The 17,920-nt window shown below is 47.2% G+C and overlaps 2 long non-coding RNA genes across 8 annotated transcripts in view; one reads left to right on the top strand and one right to left on the bottom strand.

The window, feature by feature from the left end:
* The window catches only part of LOC306838239, a 42,913-nt gene extending 31,791 nt beyond the window's left edge, over positions 1–11,122 (bottom strand). For 4 of the 5 annotated variants that reach the window (XR_013781049.1, XR_013781050.1, XR_013781051.1 and 1 more), the window contains exons 1-2: positions 11,029–11,122; positions 10,723–10,773 (exon numbers count right to left, since the gene is read on the bottom strand). This is a non-coding gene — a long non-coding RNA (uncharacterized lncRNA). Of the gene's footprint in view, positions 1–4,453; positions 4,560–10,722; positions 10,774–11,028 lie in introns of those variants that run through there. The other variant, XR_013781053.1, reaches the window with a different exon arrangement.
* Positions 11,123–12,122: 1,000 nt separating this feature from the next.
* LOC306838241 lies at positions 12,123–14,622 on the top strand. Of its 3 annotated transcripts, none has more exons than XR_013781056.1 (3): positions 12,123–12,287; positions 12,459–12,654; positions 14,496–14,622. It is a non-coding gene; the product is annotated as an uncharacterized lncRNA (long non-coding RNA). The 3 variants fall into 3 exon arrangements; XR_013781057.1 differs by having other exon boundaries at positions 14,491–14,622; XR_013781058.1 differs by lacking the exon at positions 14,496–14,622 and adding an exon at positions 13,452–14,477.
* The last annotated feature ends 3,298 nt before the right edge of the window (positions 14,623–17,920 follow it).

Genomic DNA, 17,920 nt, shown 5'->3' with positions numbered 1-17,920 from the left:
GTTAAATGATCAGTTAGACAATCGGCTCATAAGCTGAGCTCTTTTTAATGCCTATTCACGCACGCTGCCATGCAGAGCGCCCAGGAGTGGATGGATCTCATTGGTCCCCGAGCTTCAAGGAGAGTCCTTGAGCAGCCTCACAGTAGCGCCCTGTTTTCAACACTGATAGAAGCTCAACGCATGTGCCCGCAATTTATGAGACGTGGAGGAAAATGTCCTATTTTATGAACGTTAGTCGAATAAGACTTCCTTCATTTAAAGTTGGCGGGATTCAAACTCCGTCCTCTTCGCTTCACAGACTCACAGCTGATGAAGCGTGAGGTCAAACAGAACCGGACGTCACGTCACGGCGTCTTCTCGCGTGTACGGCCGTATCAGAGCTGGAAGTGACAGAACGCACACACACACACACACTGATGTCAGAGTCCGTCCTGCAGCTCGGATCAAGCTGTGATGTAAGGTGTGGAGAAGATGGATAGGATTGTTGCTCATGAGCACTAAAGTGATGTCATCAGAAACAAAAAAGGACAAAATGTGGACGTTCACAGATTGACGTGTCAAACTGTCTCCGTCCTCCTCAAACGAGCACATTAATATCTGGAAGTGTTGGCTCGCAGCGAAAGCACTCACGCACTGAACAAAGTGCAGAGTGACTTCAGGGTCTGGGATCTTCAAATAAACCCTGCCTGGGTGTCATGGGGACCAGGAAGTGGAATTAACTGCTATATTAGCTGACCTTCATCTTGTTGTTTGTCCCGACCTGCCTGGCCGGGCCTCGGCCTGGCCCGTAACCACGGCTCTGCGGGCCCAACAATGCTGGCATTTCCCTGAGCGGAGAAACACGGGCCTCGGAGGTTTACCGAGCAAACAAGGCGAGCGCTGCCAAAACACTCCGGGTTCCCACATCGCACAATCACTTTTTCTACCGCCATTTTTTCCCTCTGTGCTCCTGCACGTCCGTGGAGCTCTAAAGATCTGGGTCGAGTGTGAGACAGAAAATGTACCGTAGGGGAAACACAGCGCTGACCCGGGACGAGATTTAGAGCAAGAAAAAGCCTTAAAAGCTGTAATTCTCAAAGTCAGCTCACACGATGCTCCGTCTCATTATTTCACACAGAACAACAGAACTGATTGATCCAGTTCTTATTTAATCATGTCAAACTTTTCTTTTGTAAAGTCGGCAGCACATTTTGCATCGTTCAAAAAGAAGATTAAGATGAATTAATTTTTTTCCTCTAAAAAGGAGCGGTGCGAAGTGTCGTATAAAATCACGATGTTGTGATTAAAGGAAACGTTTGATCGATCGGTTCTTCAGGGACGGACGGATCGACAGAATCTAACTCGTGTCGTGGTCAGAACACATCCTCACACTTTTTAAAAATGGATGTCTGGATGAGAGAAAAACAACAAAAATCGATGGTCGGGATCAAAGCGAGAAGAAGGAAATACCAGCGCCTCGTTGAGATGGCGCCGGCCGGCCGGCTGTGTCACAGAGGGCGGTTAGATTCAATCTCCTCGTGGCATCAAAGCGGCGCGGCCATCAGAAGCTCAGCATCAGCGCGGGGATCAAACGCGCCTCAATCACAGCAATCATCCACGGGGTCGCAGGAGGAGGAGGAGCCGGGTCAGAGCGCTCGCCAGGAGGAGATACACACACACCTGCACACACCCAAGGTCACCTTCACCACGTGACCTTGGGATCCCGTTGTTATTGTCATAATCTGGAGGATGTTTTCAAAGACAGACGTGAACACGTGACTTATCTTAACTCGGACGACGTACGTATGACTCGCCGTGTGTCCTGCAGCGCTTCATCAACATCCTCCTTCGTCTTTACCTGAGGTCCAGCACGGCGCCACGGCACGCCGCCGCAGACCGCCACCACTCAGATCCGTTTCATCTCACCGTGTCAGCTGACGGTCACAATCACGAGCTAAAGGTCCAAAGTGATGGCGAGAAAAACAGCAGGGTGACACACACACACACACACACACACACACACACACACACACACACACACACACACACACACACACACACACACACACACACACACACACACACACACACACACACACACACACACACACACACACACACACACACACACACACACACACACACACACACACACACACACACACACAGCTGTCGTCGGTCTGCGGAGGGAAACGCTGATAAACAGAGAACTTGTAATGACACGAACACATTAGCAGAGTGTGTCAGTGCATCTCGATGCAGCTGCATTTCACCGGGGGAGGGGGGGGGGAGTTGGGGGGGATCCATCCGCAGCTAAGTAAACAACGTCTGCATGCATGAGTCCTGCAAATTACCCACAATTAGTACGATCAACTCGGTAAAGGCTTACACAAACACACTGAGTATTGTTTGGTTCACTTCACTTCTTGTCACCTTTCAAATGGTTCTTTTCTAACAGCTGATACGGAAAGAAAGGACGAGTCCTGGTGAAGAGGGAGTCCACACTGAAAGGTTCTCTGATATGTTGTGAAACACGTTTGGACTCTTTGGTCCTGAGGCGTCCCCTGCTCCGACCTCCAGCTGAGCGCTGCGAGGACGTGTGGACGACAGGAAGGAGAGGAGTCCTTCCTGCATGTCATCGTGTCTCCAGATAAAACTTCAAACACTGATTGATTGGTTCTGATGTTGAACCGATGCAGCGCTCCAGGTCTGTGTCTAATCTTCAGATCCTTATCACGACAACAGATGATCCAATGACTCTTCGATCTGCTGGAGGAGGAGATGAAGTCAAAACAGAGTCCAGACCTGGAGGGGGGGGGGGGGGGCTGGAGCTGGTAATCATTAACCGCTCTGAATGAGACGTCAGATCACAAACACAAAGACGTCATCAAGAACGAGGCTCCAGGTACCCGAGCGTGTTCGTGACCTCTGGATCCCTTTTATCAGACTCTCAGCTCGCGTGCAGCGTCGGTGGAAACAACGTCCGAGTAGACTCAACATACTACACGCACGCTTGTGTGTGTAAAGGGGAAGCATTCCTGGCCGTGTGCTTCAGTGTCCGGCGTGCGTGTGAAGCCTCCTCTCTCTTCTCTCCAGGGGAGCGGGTTGGAAAAGCTCCACGGACATCTCTCTTCTCGGCATCTGGCTCTTAGAAGTGTCTGCGCGCACACATGGCGCCATTAGTTCCACCTCCGGGTGGACTCCTGCCTGATCCACCACGCTGATGTGATCTCACAAGGGGCCCGGGCCAACCCTCCCCGGGGACCCGTAACCACCCAGGCACAAGAACAAATAGCTCAGCGCTTACGTCTGCGTCTTTATGGCAGGTGATTCCCTCCCCTTGTTTCCAGAGCTCGCAGGAAACTTCAAAGTCTCACACACCGTGGCTTCTTCTTCTCCTCCAACCTGCCACGTACTCGGACTAAACGAGGGGTTTACAGGGCGAGGTCACGAAGGTGGGCCGTGCTTTGATGCTACAGAGAAAACTTTCTTCAAACTTCTGCTCTCGCCGCTCTGTCGAGATCCGATGTGAACGAGCACAGTGAACGGACAGCTCCATGTCGGAGCCGCGCGGGTCGACAGGGTTGTGGGTGTGTTAACCACGCAGGGAGGTTTTATTTTCAGAAAGATAGGACAGTGGAGAGAGACGGAAATAAGAGAGCGAGAGAGAGAGAGAGAGAGAGACAGAGACAGAGAGGGAGAGAGAGACAGAGACAGAGAGGGAGAGAGGGACAGAGATCGAGACGGCGAGAGAGAGAGAGAGAGAGAGACAGAGAGAGAGAGACAGAGAGAGAGGGAGAGAGAGAGACAGAGAGAGAGAGACAGAGAGAGAGGGAGAGAGAGAGAGACAGAGAGAGAGAGACAGAGAGAGAGGGAGAGAGAGAGAGAGAGACAGAGAGAGAGAAAGAGAGACAGATCGAGACGGCGAGAGAGAGAGAGACAGAGAGAGACAGAGAGAGACAGAGAGAGAGGGAGAGAGAGAGACAGAGAGAGAGAGACAGAGAGAGAGGGAGAGAGAGAGAGACAGAGAGAGAGAGACAGAGAGAGAGGGAGAGAGAGAGAGAGAGACAGAGAGAGAGAAAGAGAGACAGATCGAGACGGCGAGAGAGAGAGAGAGAGAGAGAGACAGAGAGAGACAGAGAGAGAGAGAGACAGAGATCGAGACAGCGAGAGAGAGAGAGACAGAGAGAGAGAGAGAGAGAGAGAGAGAGACATGCAGGAAAGAAGCCACAGGCTGGAATCAAACCCGCCCCAGTAGAGGACTGTGGCCTCCATACGTGGAGGACGCACGCACTGACCACTGCGCCGCCAGCTGTGCTCCATTCTGACTGTCGTCTTACCTTTAGACTCGTCGGTTGAGATTTTGCAGGTAAGGAGTCAGCTGGGAACATCCCTTCAATGTTTGATTTCTACATGAACACAGAGCTGGTCCTGTTTGTGGTTTGTAGGAAAGCACCTGACGTTCGATCCAAACGCTCGACTCTCTCCAGGAGCTGAACACACGAGAACATGTTCTTCCTCTCAGTCCGTGACGTTTAGCTCACTGTAACGCCGTGTTGACCGGCCCGGCCCGGCAGGTGCTGAGAGATGGGCGAGTAAGAAGCCGAGAGGAGGAAATGGATGGCAGAGGGAGAGATGGGAGAGGAGTGGAGGTTATCCACCAGCTGAGGAAACACAGCAGCAGCTCGATGTGGAGAAAATCAGCTCTGGAGCCAATGAAAATGTTTGTGCAGAAAATGTTGAAACATCCACACAGGAAATAAGACGAGCGCTCTTCATTGACAGGAAACATACATCCTCTTGCACACACACTACACAGGCGCGGCAGAGGACAAATTCTTTCTGACAGCGCGGGGAGAACTCGCTTTGACACGAGGAGTAACATGACACAAAGGCAGAGAAGTGCACTGATTGCAGAGCCAGATTTAATCTGTCTGAAAGCCTCCACATTGTTTTCCTTTAAACTCAGAGTGAGTCCTGAATTCTGTGCATCACAAACACGACTTTCATTTAATGTTGTTTCATTCGCTTCATGAAAAGCGGTTTGAACACAGGAAACCGCACGTTCAGCAGGTTTAAGTCCGCCACAGTAAGATTCCTTTAAACGTCGAAGGAGTGTGAAAACAAAGCAAATAAACTGAGGATGAATGAAATCCATCGTCGACATCATGCTAAGCTACAACAATGCCCACTCTCCTCTGATTGGCCCTCTCTCTGGAAGCCTTCCACAGGCCGAACGCTGCAGGGCTGCCAGGTGAGGAGGAGAGAGAAGTTTCACCGGCTCACGTCGAGGCGAGAAGCCGTCTGGTGAAATTCTCGATTTTTCGGGGGAACTGTGGCGTGATTTGCAGAACGACCCGTTTGGCGCCCTCTGCAGACTCACCCTGAGATTACTCCAACATTTATTTACCTCCTGATTGGAAATTTTGCCCACGTTAAGTTTGAGTATGTAGTATAAAAAAGACAGACAGAATAACTATTCTTTAAATCAGCTTGAAATCCTTGTACGGTCTTTACTGGACACCAAACGAGGGAAAATGTGTCTCAGCGGAGAAACCGCAAGTGACTGTGGACCGTTGGACCTTCACTTCTAATGGAGGTGAAGCAAACAGAAACTGTGGACCTGGAGATGACATCACCGCCCGGAGCGGTGCTGCCAGACGCTCAGTGCAGGGAATATCTTTTTTCCTCACACTTGGCAAGAGATGCATGTTCACTGCAATCGCCTTTTATTGCCTTTTACCTCTTTGCCAAGCTTTGTTGAAAGCACATCGCTCCACACGATGAATGCAAAACGGGAAAAAAAAAAAGGAGTCTACAGCACGGCTCCCACCGCCGCCGCCGCCGCCCGGCCCTCCGTCAGATCTCAGTTATCTGCGTGCTTCAGAGTTATGACTATTAATGTCAACTCTTCCCGAGCTGGCCGTGCGCTCTGATCTCACTGAGCAGCTGGAGAAGTTCAGCAGCATCACAGCAGATAGCTGAGGTGGTCTGACCCGCCGCAGAACAGCACTCAGCCACCCCGCTCTTTTTTTTCTAAATATGTACACAAGTGCACAGGAGAGCGCCGGCGAGCCCGGAGGAGGCCGTGCTGGGAGCTCGCTGCTTCACCCCGCTGATCATAAATCCAGCGTCGGACGTGCAGGCCCGAGCTGGGGCGTTCACACACCGTGGGTCAGGTGATTTATGGATCAGTGCAACCTCTGGAGTTTAAAAATAACAAGCTCAAAATCTGGCCTGGGATGGAAAACCTCACCGATGCACCGACACTGTAAAACCACTTTAAAGACATTTCATCCACTTGTCAGAAAAAAAGTAAGAGTTACGTGATGGAGAGGTCGATGCATCATAAACGCTCTAATCTTTTGTATAACGTGGAAGTGGAGCGGGTGTAAGGCAGGGAGCTCACGGCTTCTTTTAGCAGCTGAAAACAGAGTTTAATGAGAAGTCGTTAATGGAAATATTATTGGAGCGCACCGTTAACAGCCTCTTTCCACACAGCTCAGACCAAAACCATTTCCTCCAGACTTCATTGTGCACGCCGTTTGGATCGAACATCACTCATTCTCTACACACACACACACACACACACACACCTCCCCCGCTTCCAAAGACCCCCACCAGCACCCTGCTCCACATCCCTGTACAGACAGAGGAGACGACCAGCCTTCGTCCACGGAGACGATTTACTCTGATGACAGAATCCGCCGTTCTTCTTAAATGGAGTGCAAAGGTCCCGTTCATATTTCTGCAGGTGTCAGGGACAAGGATCCGGTTGCACATCCGGAAATCTGTGTCAGAGTTACAAGAAAGGCTCCTTTTTAAGAGATAAAACAGAGAGCAAACAAAGACTACATTTCTAGCGGTGGTTTTGTGGAGGAACCTTTTTGACTTATTGGAGAGTTTCACATGTTTATAATCATTAAAAGCTTTATCTGGTGTTTCACTCGCAGCCTGTAAAAGGTAAACTGAGAGAGCGTGATCCTGTCTGCCTTCTGTTAAATGAAAGTTAAACAGCGTGTGTTGAAGATAACCTGCTATCACGCTCCTCTCATCACTCCACACCAACAAAGACATTTCTCTAAATTTGCCCAGAAAAAAAGAAAAGAAGTCATGTGACCTTCTGGCTGTGGACTGAGCTTGATAAGGCGGCGGTGTCGGACAGATGAGAAGCGTCGACTGCGGTAGGTGCTGTTGTGTTTAAAGGCGCTGGGGAAGTCTCCCAACCACATACAGCTGTCATCATCCGCACTCACACGGCCGGCTGGATGAGCAGGAAAACACTAATCATGTCATCACTGCGCCTTATAGGAGCCAGATAGCAGATTGTAATTACGCCGGCGGTGGGCCCGGCCAACCAGGCGCTGATTAGTTTGGACTCACATCGAGCGTTCTTGTTCTGGCTGTGCGAGCGGCCTCGACAATACATTCTTCTATTATTCATTAATGTGAAGACCTCTGCCACACACACACACACACACACACACACACACACACACACACACACACACACACACACACACACACACACACACACACACACACACACACACACACACACACACACACACACACACACACACACACACACACACACACACACACACACACACACAAAATTAGCTGGATAGAAACAACAAACTCCATCCTGGTACTTAACTAACCATCGCGACCGACGAGAAGCAAGAGAGGCGGGGCTCCACAACGTCCAGAAAGAAAACTGGAAACTGTTGCAAGAAAGTGACAAACTCCACTTCATCATCATCCGCCCGTTCACGCTCGTAAATTCTGCTGTGACGGGTCACATGGTAGACGGCAGAAAACTAAAGTGAACGTGCTCGACGTTCTGCTGGGAGGTCGTGAAGCGTCCACAGCTGTGGCCGGGATATTTGGTCATTATGACACAGTCCGGGGGCGACAGGTCTAGAATCCCTGTGTGTGTCGCTTCAGGATTAAATCATGCTGGAGTCTGACCCCGGCGTGAGGCCTTCAAGTCTTTGTCCCATATTTGTAAATCAGAGTGTTCTTCACATTTCTAAATATCAAAAGCACAAAGACATTTGTTCCTGCTGAATTTTAAATGCAGTTGTGGCGTTCACAAATTTGGAGAGTTGAAGCATGTAATCACCCCCCCCCCCCCCCCCCCCACACACACACACACACACACACACACACACACACACAGTTCGGGATGTTTTACATGCTTGTAATTAACTGCAGAAACATCTCTGTGTTTCGTCAGTGATGGCGTGGAGCTCAGCCAATGAGAGTCAAACGAGGGAGTTTGTGTTCCTCTTTGCTCTGCTGCTGCATCACGTGAGCTGATATGAGAGCATGCAGCTTCATGTCCTGCTGCAGAGGTTCTGCTGGGTCGGGACCCCAAAGCGGGTCGCACAGATCTTTTTTTTTTTAAATGAGGTTGAAGCTACTTAAGGTGATACTTTAAGGTCTTGATGCTGAAAGTGAAATCTTTGTGTAAATCTGTAACGCTGCTCCTGACATCATTATGTTGTCTTTGATTGGATGAAGCTTTAATGTGATTACAGAAACGTTAGTGGCTGCAGAGCAAAAAAACACAAATATTAAATTAAAGGTAAGATTCTCTGCCCAAGCCCAGGGCCGGCCCAACCCAGCCAGATTGGGCCAGAACCCCCCCCCCCCCCCCCCCCCCCCAATCAGGCCCGGGTCGGATTGAATTCAGAAACAGAAGAGAGTGGAAGCAGAGTCAAACATGACGTGCACACACAGAGTTCAACACACTCACCCTGACAGAGATTTGTTTTTAATCCTAATAAATCCACTGTTTCCTTACGACACCTACTGAACAGATTCCTGTCACTCAAACAAGCCAGAATCTTGGTTTCAAACTTCACACAGCTCCCAGAGGGATCGTGCACGGGCTCAGGTCGGGTCGGGTTCTGAATCAAATCTGGATCAGAAGGAAAGAACTCCGACCACATTCCTCTGCTGCACATTTCTCCGTGTGTATGAGCGGAGAGAAATGCAAACATGTCTGCAGTATGATTATTTTAAATCATGGACACTCGTTAATTAAACGCCTCCAAAAGGAAGCTGACCGGTGAAGGCTGTTTGGTGGTTCAATTCAACAGTTCTGCTTGTGTGCATCAGCGTAATCCTTCACCTAGGATCCAGCAGTGAAGATTAGAGGCTTATCCAATTAGCTTTGCGCTAAAACCAGCTGAGCCAATCAGAGACATCGCTCTCATTAAAGCACCGCTGCACATCACCCGGAGGCCTAAACGCTCAAACACGGTGTGTCCGCTGTTAATCAAACAGTTTTTGAAACTGGCGTTTAATTGGAGAGGGGAAAGCTTAGAGCCGTGAAGCGTGAAGAATATTATTTCTGCGTGGCGTGCACAGACCTCACACGGTGTCTGTTAGCCTTCTCTTTTCTTCTCTAAAGAGAGGAAGAGGTGTGTGTTGAGACTTCCTGTGACGAGTTCTCCAGGACTTAAACTGAATTATAACACTCTTTACATTGTTTGACTGAGTTGAAGTTTTATTTCAGCACAAAGTAAAAGTGCCATAAAGGATTTTTTTTTTAAAAAGTACCTAAAAATAAACAAAAACACATTTCACTCCTCGTGTGAAGACGATTATGATCTCAAGATGTCTCCTGTTGTTGTCTGTTCTGTGGGCTCTATAATTAAAGTTATTGTAATTATAATAATAAGACTGGGGTTACGTGATGTTGACTCTGAGATATATTGTTGTACTTTCACTCAAACACGAAGTTTTGATGAATGGGACTAAATCATACGGCTGCAATCGAGACATAAAAAAAAAACCCGTGTTGGACTCGCTGTGACAACACGCAGCGCTGATGACCATCATTTGCATGATGTCATTTGTAATTAGAGCCGAGCCGTGCCAAATCCTGGTCACCTCTGTGGTTTGTTCTCCTCGTTTAACTCTGCCCTCATTCTCTGCTTAATACTGCCCCCTGCAGGTCGGGAGAGGTATGCATGCACACGTGTGAACAATAGGGTCTACTTTTACGATTGATGTGGATAAAGGGACGCTGTGTTTTTTGGTCATGCTTCCTACTCACACATTAACGTAACATGCAACGAGCTTTGAAGGCATTTTGAATTCAGTTTAGTGTCTTTCATGTGTGCCATAACTCACCCTGCAGGGACGCCACCCTGGAGGTCAGCTGCACGGAGAAACTGAAGCCTCTTTCAGCAGAGGTGCCACCGGTCATTTATGTCTCAGAGAGAGTTATGACTACTTTTTCCTCGTTTGTCATCACGGTGAAGTTGAGGGTGCACGCTCATGAATGAGTGTCCGCTGGGTGGTCCGTCCAGCTGAATGTGACCACCATAAAGAGCGGCTGTGAACAGCGCCTGCTCTAGTGTGAACCTCACTTTTGTCTAAGAGTCAGGGGGCGCTGATTCACCACACATCATGAGACACACAAAAGACTCAAAGACAGTCTGTTCGCTGTTTAAAATCCATCACAGCTGACTTATCAAATTAAACGTCCTTTAAACAGATGCCATTTTATTTTGCTTTTGTGCCATCCTCTAAACTTAAAGAACTCGAGTGTTTCCTCCTAAATGTCAAAAGAAGTTCTGAGCTTCGCTAAGTTTCAAAATCGACATTATTTGTGTTGTTCTCGTAGCGGATCGATGTGGGAGAAATGGATCTAGATTATGCTTTCATTACAACTCTTTCAGGTCTGTTCTCCCCACATGCCTTTAAATATAAATGTAAACTCACCATGTGAAGTCTTCTTGTCCTGTTTGGACTGGAGGAGAACACAACACCAACCTGCAAAGAAATGATCAATCAAAAGATTCAGCCTGAGCTTGTATTCATGTTAAAACACTTCCGATGGGGAAACATGGAGGTCATTTTTATGCAGGAAGTTAAAGGGTCAATGGACTGCTCAGGTTTGCGTGCGAATAACGTCAGTCACGCCAAGTGTTGTAATATAAACCAGCTTGCTCTCCTGTTCCATGTGTGGGATCCCCTGTGGTGCTTTAACACTCTTTATAAACTCTGTAGTATCTGAACAGTCCTTACCATCACTGGAACCTTCTGGTACTGATGTTAGTCGAACCCGTTACTCCCTCAAAGGGATCAATAACAACCATGATCTTGATGCTTCCTGTCAACAATGAAACCCTGCCTTGAAATCACTTATTTTGGACATGTCCACACTGCATGTCAGGGTGAGACAAAAAACAGAGAGAAGGACCCAAAAGCAGGAACAAAAGAATTATTTCTTTAAACTAAAAAGGCAGAAACCAGGCTTCTTCAAAATGCAACAGAAAATCCAAAAAGGTAAAACTCAGGGAACACTGAAACTACTGACTGACAACTAAACCTTCAACAGGTACAAACTACAATGAACTGCCACACTGAGACTGAACAGACACAGGTGAGACTAATGAAACAGGTGAACACAATGAGGGCAACCAGCACACAGGAGACGACACAAAGTAAAACATGGAAGCCTCTCGAAACACAAAATAAAACAGGAAACAATTAACAAGTAAACAATCGACCATGACAGACAAGATTTCTGCACTTATTTGCAAACTTGTCAACTCTGAATGTTCACTTGTACCTGAAAATGTAGTGTTAGGGTTTGTTTGACCTAAGTTTATTTAAATGTTCTAACAGTAAATTATTTTTATTATTTAATTATATTTTGTGCCCTGCCTCTGTAACTGTTATTGATAATTTGAAAAACATTTTCCTCGTAGCTGCATAAATGTAGATAACATTAACCGAAACTGAGGAAACAGAACAAGCTCTACTCATCATGCTAACTCTCTGAGCTAACTGTAGCCAGACTGCTTGATTACCGTCCTCCATGTCACGTCCGTTACGTGTGATCGTCGTCTTTGTCCCTGACTAAGGTAACCCGGGGTTTAACATACACATTAAAATGAGCTCTTTTAGTCAGTGCGTCACATCTCAAAAATAACACAGTATGTGAAACTACTCTTTAAGCAGTAGTCTATTTTCAAACCGAACTTACAATGACCGTAACGCCTCAAACGCACTAATTTAAATCTCAACGGTCATCGTGATGCGTTACCATGACGTCATTACCGATGAGCACAATTCATGTTAGCTTTTTATAAAGCTAGCCTGCTAACAAAACCAAACTATCAGTTAGCATCTTCATAACTTTTTTTTAAAGATTCTATTTAATATATAGGTAATTGTTTCTCATATTTTATTTTATTTAAGTACTTATTAGTAGTTATTTTAGCAATGTTTTTTTCTTTCGCACCAATACACCAAGACAAATTCATCTAATAGGTAAAAAGGTACTTACAAAGACATGGAATTAATTTTAATGTACTTGGACATTAAAATGTGAATAATAAAGAAGATAGAATATATCATTTTTAAAAGATTTCTTTACAAAAAACTGAATATTTTTGTTTGTTTGTTCCAAAAGTGGTATGAGCATGTTTGAATGTGTATGTGTGAAACAGAACAGAAGAAAACAGGCGAAGGATTCTTCCAGCAGACCAGATCCAGCTAGAACCAGAGAGTCTTCAAACCTGGGGCCTCTGTGAACCTGAGGGGAATCAGCAAATCATTGTAGACAGGATGCACCAGGTCCAGGTCCAGATTGATCCCGATGAAGAGCCTCCAACCTGGAGGCCTGTTGGTAGGGTCTTCACAGCTGTGAGTATCAGAAATGTATTACTCAATCACAACTTCTGTTTAAAACTTAAAGTAACTCAAGCTGCAAAAAAAAGGTGCAGTAGTAACCTGATGTGCAGGAGTTTAAAAATGTGACTTTCATGATTGGAATTTACCAGCAGAGGGAGCTATAGCACAAGTCATTAAAGTTGCAGCATGATGTCTGAGCGTTTTTATCAGTCAGCTTATAAAACACAAAGGTTAATATTGATGTTAAGGGTTTTATGTTGTCTTTAAAAAGGTCACTTTATTGAAGTTACAAATTGTTGCAGCACTTATTGTCAGATCTCAAGAATGCACCATCTGTGATCAGTGTAGTTGTGTTTAAAACAGTAGTAGTGGATCTTGGCCTTACAATTTATTGCAAGGTCGTACACTGTCACAATTAAAGACAGTATATTTTTTTGTGCATTTACATCTCATATTTATTTGTGTAAGGTTTTTTCTTTTGTTATAAACCATAATTCAGGTGGATGTTCCTGTTTCTATGGACTTGTCACTCGCAGAATGTTTAAAACATAAATGTCTTTACCAAGATGATGCCAACGTAGTTTTCTTAGTTATCATCAAATCTTCTCATAAAGACAGTAGGTCTCCTGCGTCACCATCGTAGACCTTTATGAAGTCCATCCTCCTCTGTTTCTTTCAGTGTGCAGACGCTGAATCATAACCACGACCCCTTCCTCGAAACAATCTCTGTTTATTCGTACGCACACACACAGAGTCAGCGCTGTCTTTAAGAGGCCGAGAATGATAGAAAATTCATGTGTTTACTGCAGGCGGCAAACAGAGGACGCTTCCTGTTCGCATGGCGCACAGCTTGGGATTGACAGCTGTTGCCGCCACCTGAGATAGCAGCAGAATAACGGGGGAGAGGGGAGGGAAGATAAGGCCAGCAGGGAATTTAAATGAATAAAATTAATATTCATGATTGGACTTCAGGCTCAGGAGACAGGAGTAAAATGTATTCCTGCTGCACTTCTCATTTTGAGCTAGTTTTCCTGCTGCATGTGTGTGTTTGTTTTAGCTTCTGTGTGGAGCTGATAAGAGTTGAGATACAGAGAAAGTCGGCCTGGTTGTGGATGAAGTAGGCCATGAGTAGAAATAGCTCTGTGGCCGGGGCTCCAACAGTCTCTGGAGGGAGAGCTGTGTCAGTTTCCTCATGTGTGCTGTTAAGCCGATGCCTGTCTATTCTCCCTCCAGGTGTGTGTGTGTGTGTGTGTGTGTGTGTGTGTGTGTGTGTGGGAGATCCTGCCCTGGACTCTCGAGCTCCTGGAATCCATGAGAAAGCAGAAAGCCCTTTGCCAACTGCATTAAGATTAAAGGCATCGACAAGGAATGTGTTATTGCCAGCTCAGATGAGGCCTGCGTAATCTGGGACCCGGTGGAAGCCAGAACTCGCCCACTCAGCCCCGTCTGTTTCTCCTCTGCGCTCAAACTTCTTCAGATCACAGCGCCGCTTTAAATCCATTCGGTTCTGACGCAGCCGCTCGTCTTGTTTAACTTTGTCCAACGTGTTTTTGTCAGCGTTGTAAAAATACATGAAGGGGGCATTGATTTCCTCCTTTGGGGGGGGGGGTCCTCTCTTTGTCCAGTAGGCTTCTCCTTGATAACGTCTCCCAGGTGAAAAGCATTATGGGTAAAAGAGCGGGGCAGATGCACAGATCATGAGTCAGAAGAAACTTTCACTTTGCCGTCGACAAAGTTGGAAATACACAGATCATGTGATAATTTAACACAGATAAAAACTCGATATCATCTATAAATGTAAACAAGACCATCAGGGACAGATTGAATGGACACGTCTTTATTTGATAGGACAGTGGATAGAGTGGAAGAGCAGGGGGAGAGAGAGAGTGCAGGAACCACAGGTCACACTTGAACCGGCTCCGAAAGTCTTCAGACATAGGACGTGACCTTACCGCGAGGCCATCAGTGCCCGTACACGTACAGGACTTCTCACCTGTGCGCCGACGTGAGTGGCCGCACATCCAGTCCTGAATTTCCCTCGGGATCAATAAAGTATCTATCTATCAGGACAAGATCAGGAGACGTTCAAAGCTTCCCCACCTGCAGAAAACTCCTGAATGTATGTGTAGGAAACCCCGTCTTACAGGTATGTTCTCCCGCTGTGAGGTGTGTGTGTGTGTGTGTGTGTGTGAACAGGTCAGTAGATGATCCCGAGCATGTGTGAAAACAGCTTTTTGTCTTTGCAGGCTGTTTGGAAATAGGTTTCAGTCTTCGTCTTTGGGGGACGCATGTGTTTACTGGTCCCATCCCACGCCGTGCTCTGGATTCAGGTGGTTTTACTCTGAAAGGATGCAGCCTGAGCAGGCCGGTGTTAAACTCGCACTGCGTCCTTCTCCTTCTCGCTGAAGGAGTGTCGTTGTTTTTCTCCTCTCACAGAGCAAACAGTCGATCCGACTCATGCGACCAGATGGCCTCCGTTGTCTTTTTCATCTGTTGGTTGCTGACATGTCCTTCTTTGCAGAAAAGAGCGTCACAGTCAAAGCACTTCTCCATTTACAGGCATAACGGGACTGAAAGCATCACGGGCCACGATGCAGAAACACTGATCTAATCATGCGAGCTGCAGCACTCCTGAAGAAACACACCCTCTCTCTCTCTCTGTCTCTTTTGTTTGTGTTGTGATAACTTTATTAGCACATTAATGTTCAAAGGGCCGTGCCTTGTATATAAGATGGTCCCTCACATCAAAGACCATGAAATATAGGCCACACGTACAGAAAGAAATACGTCTTCAGGTTGCCTTTGTAGCGATGCACCATCCTTAATTTAGACACAAAGTAGAAGTCTGTGTTGGCCGTTGGAGAAATCATCTTTGCAGCAGAGATATTAAAAGGTACCTGACTTTGGAAAGAGAAAATGCAAAATCGCTCCAAAAATAACATCAAATAACGACAGAAGAGGAGGCCAGAACACAACGGAGCCGAGCGCCAAACCCAGAGGTGATTATTGCTCATCCATAGACGCTCAAACATGCACTCAGCTACTGTACTTGTGACGGATGGCAGCAGCTCAGAGCCGCCATGACGGGGTCATTATCACACGAGTCACAAAGTTTCATCTGCTCCCCCGGAGCCCAACGTGGAGCCGTTTCATCGTTATCTCTCTTCTGCTGTCGCTGACTCTGAAGAACACCATTGGCAGATGCAGACTGCTGATGTGTCAGAAAAATGTCGGCGAAAGTTTGATTTTTATCAGGCCGTGACCTCGGAGAAGCCACGTGCACGTTTCCAAAACTGCAGCTCCTCCTGCGGACACCTGAGGCCGACTCCAAAAGGGATGACACTCAAAGTGGCAACCTCAGGTGTTGAGAAAGGAAACAGAGGAGGAAGTGTCCTGCAGTATCTGGAGTGTCCACTAGAGGCGGGCTGCAGTTCCTGGAGTGTCCACTAGAGGCTGGCTGCAGTACCTGGAGTGTCCACTAGAGGCGGGCTGCAGTTCCTGGAGTGTCCACTAGAGGCTGGCTGCAGTACCTGGAGTGTCCACTAGAGGCTGGCTGCAGTACCTGGAGTGTCCACTAGAGGCTGGCTGCAGTTCCTGGAGTGTCCACTAGAGGCTGGCTGCAGCAGCACAGGAAGTCACATACACACCCATTCAAACAGCCTGTTTTTACAGCAGACATGAACATGTTTACAGCCTGCTTCAAAAAACCAAATAGGTGTGATTAGCTCATGTCTCCATCCACACACACTGTACGGGGGGAATGTTTGGATGACTCAGCAGTTTTGATTGGATGAAGGATCAGAGTTATTCACAATAAGGCGTGTAGCTGAGCTGATTGACAGGTGGCCGCCGTGTCACGGTTTGTCACCTTTGACGGGGAAGGTGTGTGTGTGTAACAGTCTTACATCTGACGTGCATTGGACTGGTTTAACTGGGCAAAGTGTGTCTCTCCCACAGTCTTTCAAAGAGGTAAAAACTGTGCGAGGGAACTTAGATGAACTTGTGTGTGCAGAGGTGGTTCACACGAACAGCTTGTGCGTTTGTTGTGTGAGGAAGAAGATGATTATTTACCGCCTCCTGCTGAAGGCAGACGCCGCCGGGGAAAGGAGCCGTTGGCGAGGCTTTGCGTGTTTGTCGACAGGCCTTCGGTTTCAGGTCTCTGGGTGCAGGCTGTTCTGCGGCGTGCGCTCATGGCTGCTTCTATCTCTTAGCTTAAAGTATTTCTCTGTTGCATTCGAGGCTGCTGGTGGATTATTTCTTTCCCAACAACAACGACAGACACTCCATGCTGTAGCGCGCTCAGCTCCGAGTAGGAGGCTCCACTCGTGAGCTAACACTTGGCCCAGAGTCCCTCTCTTCAGGTTGCATTAGCAGCAAGGAGGAGAGTCTCTCTTAATGCTTTCGCTTTGTGCTGCTATAAATCTGCAGATTTTAGTGCTGCTGAGACAGGCCCGTGTGATTAAACACATCTATGTGGTGAGCTGAGGAGATAAGCCGCGCTGCTCACCTATACTTCACGGCCCAGGAATGAGGGTAATAATCCAGGACACTGTAACCTTTGATGAATGCCTCAAAAGGCTTAGCTAATGGATCTCCTGTGAGGGTCGTCGGGGTCGTACGCACACGTTCATACAGGACTTCTTCTCTGACAGCCTTTTTTTACTCTGAATGAGGAGACGTCGGTGCAGCAGTGATTTAATGCAAACGTATACCACAATGAGGGGTTGAGTTCGAGGCAGGTCCGTTTAAACTAACACAGAAAATATTAAGCTAGTTATTTCCCAGAGTCCTCTCTTCAGTGTTTCCTGTTTTATTGTTTTGGTTCTTTCCCCTGTGTGTTTAGTTTTACCTCCTCGCTCGTGTGTGAACTTCCCCAAGCGGCAACAACGAAGCTGCTGCTGAAGTGTAGCATCCTGCAGTACCTGGAGTGTCCACTAGAGGCTGGCTGCAGCAGCACAGGAAGTCACATACACACCCATTCAAACAGCCTGTTTTTACAGCAGACATGAACATGTTTACAGCCTGCTTCAAAAAACCAAATAGGTGTGATTAGCTCATGTCTCCATCCACACACACTGTACGGGGGAATGTTTTGATGACTCAGCAGTTTTGACAAGGGTCATGGTTAAATTGTTATTTTGAATGCAGTAATCTCACTCTTTTTTGACTTTCATAAGAATGTGTTCATACTTTAATTGAAGGACGTAGTTTCAGTTACCTCCCCCCCCCCTGTGTGAGTGAGCCTGCTCGGTTGTTTCCCCCTCCATGTGCCGGGCAG

Source organism: Symphodus melops (genome assembly GCF_947650265.1).
Source record: "Symphodus melops genome assembly, chromosome: 17".
Classification (NCBI taxonomy): Eukaryota; Metazoa; Chordata; class Actinopteri; order Labriformes; family Labridae; genus Symphodus; species Symphodus melops.
Note: the sequence above shows the minus strand (reverse complement) of the source record. Positions and strands in the feature narration are given on the sequence as shown.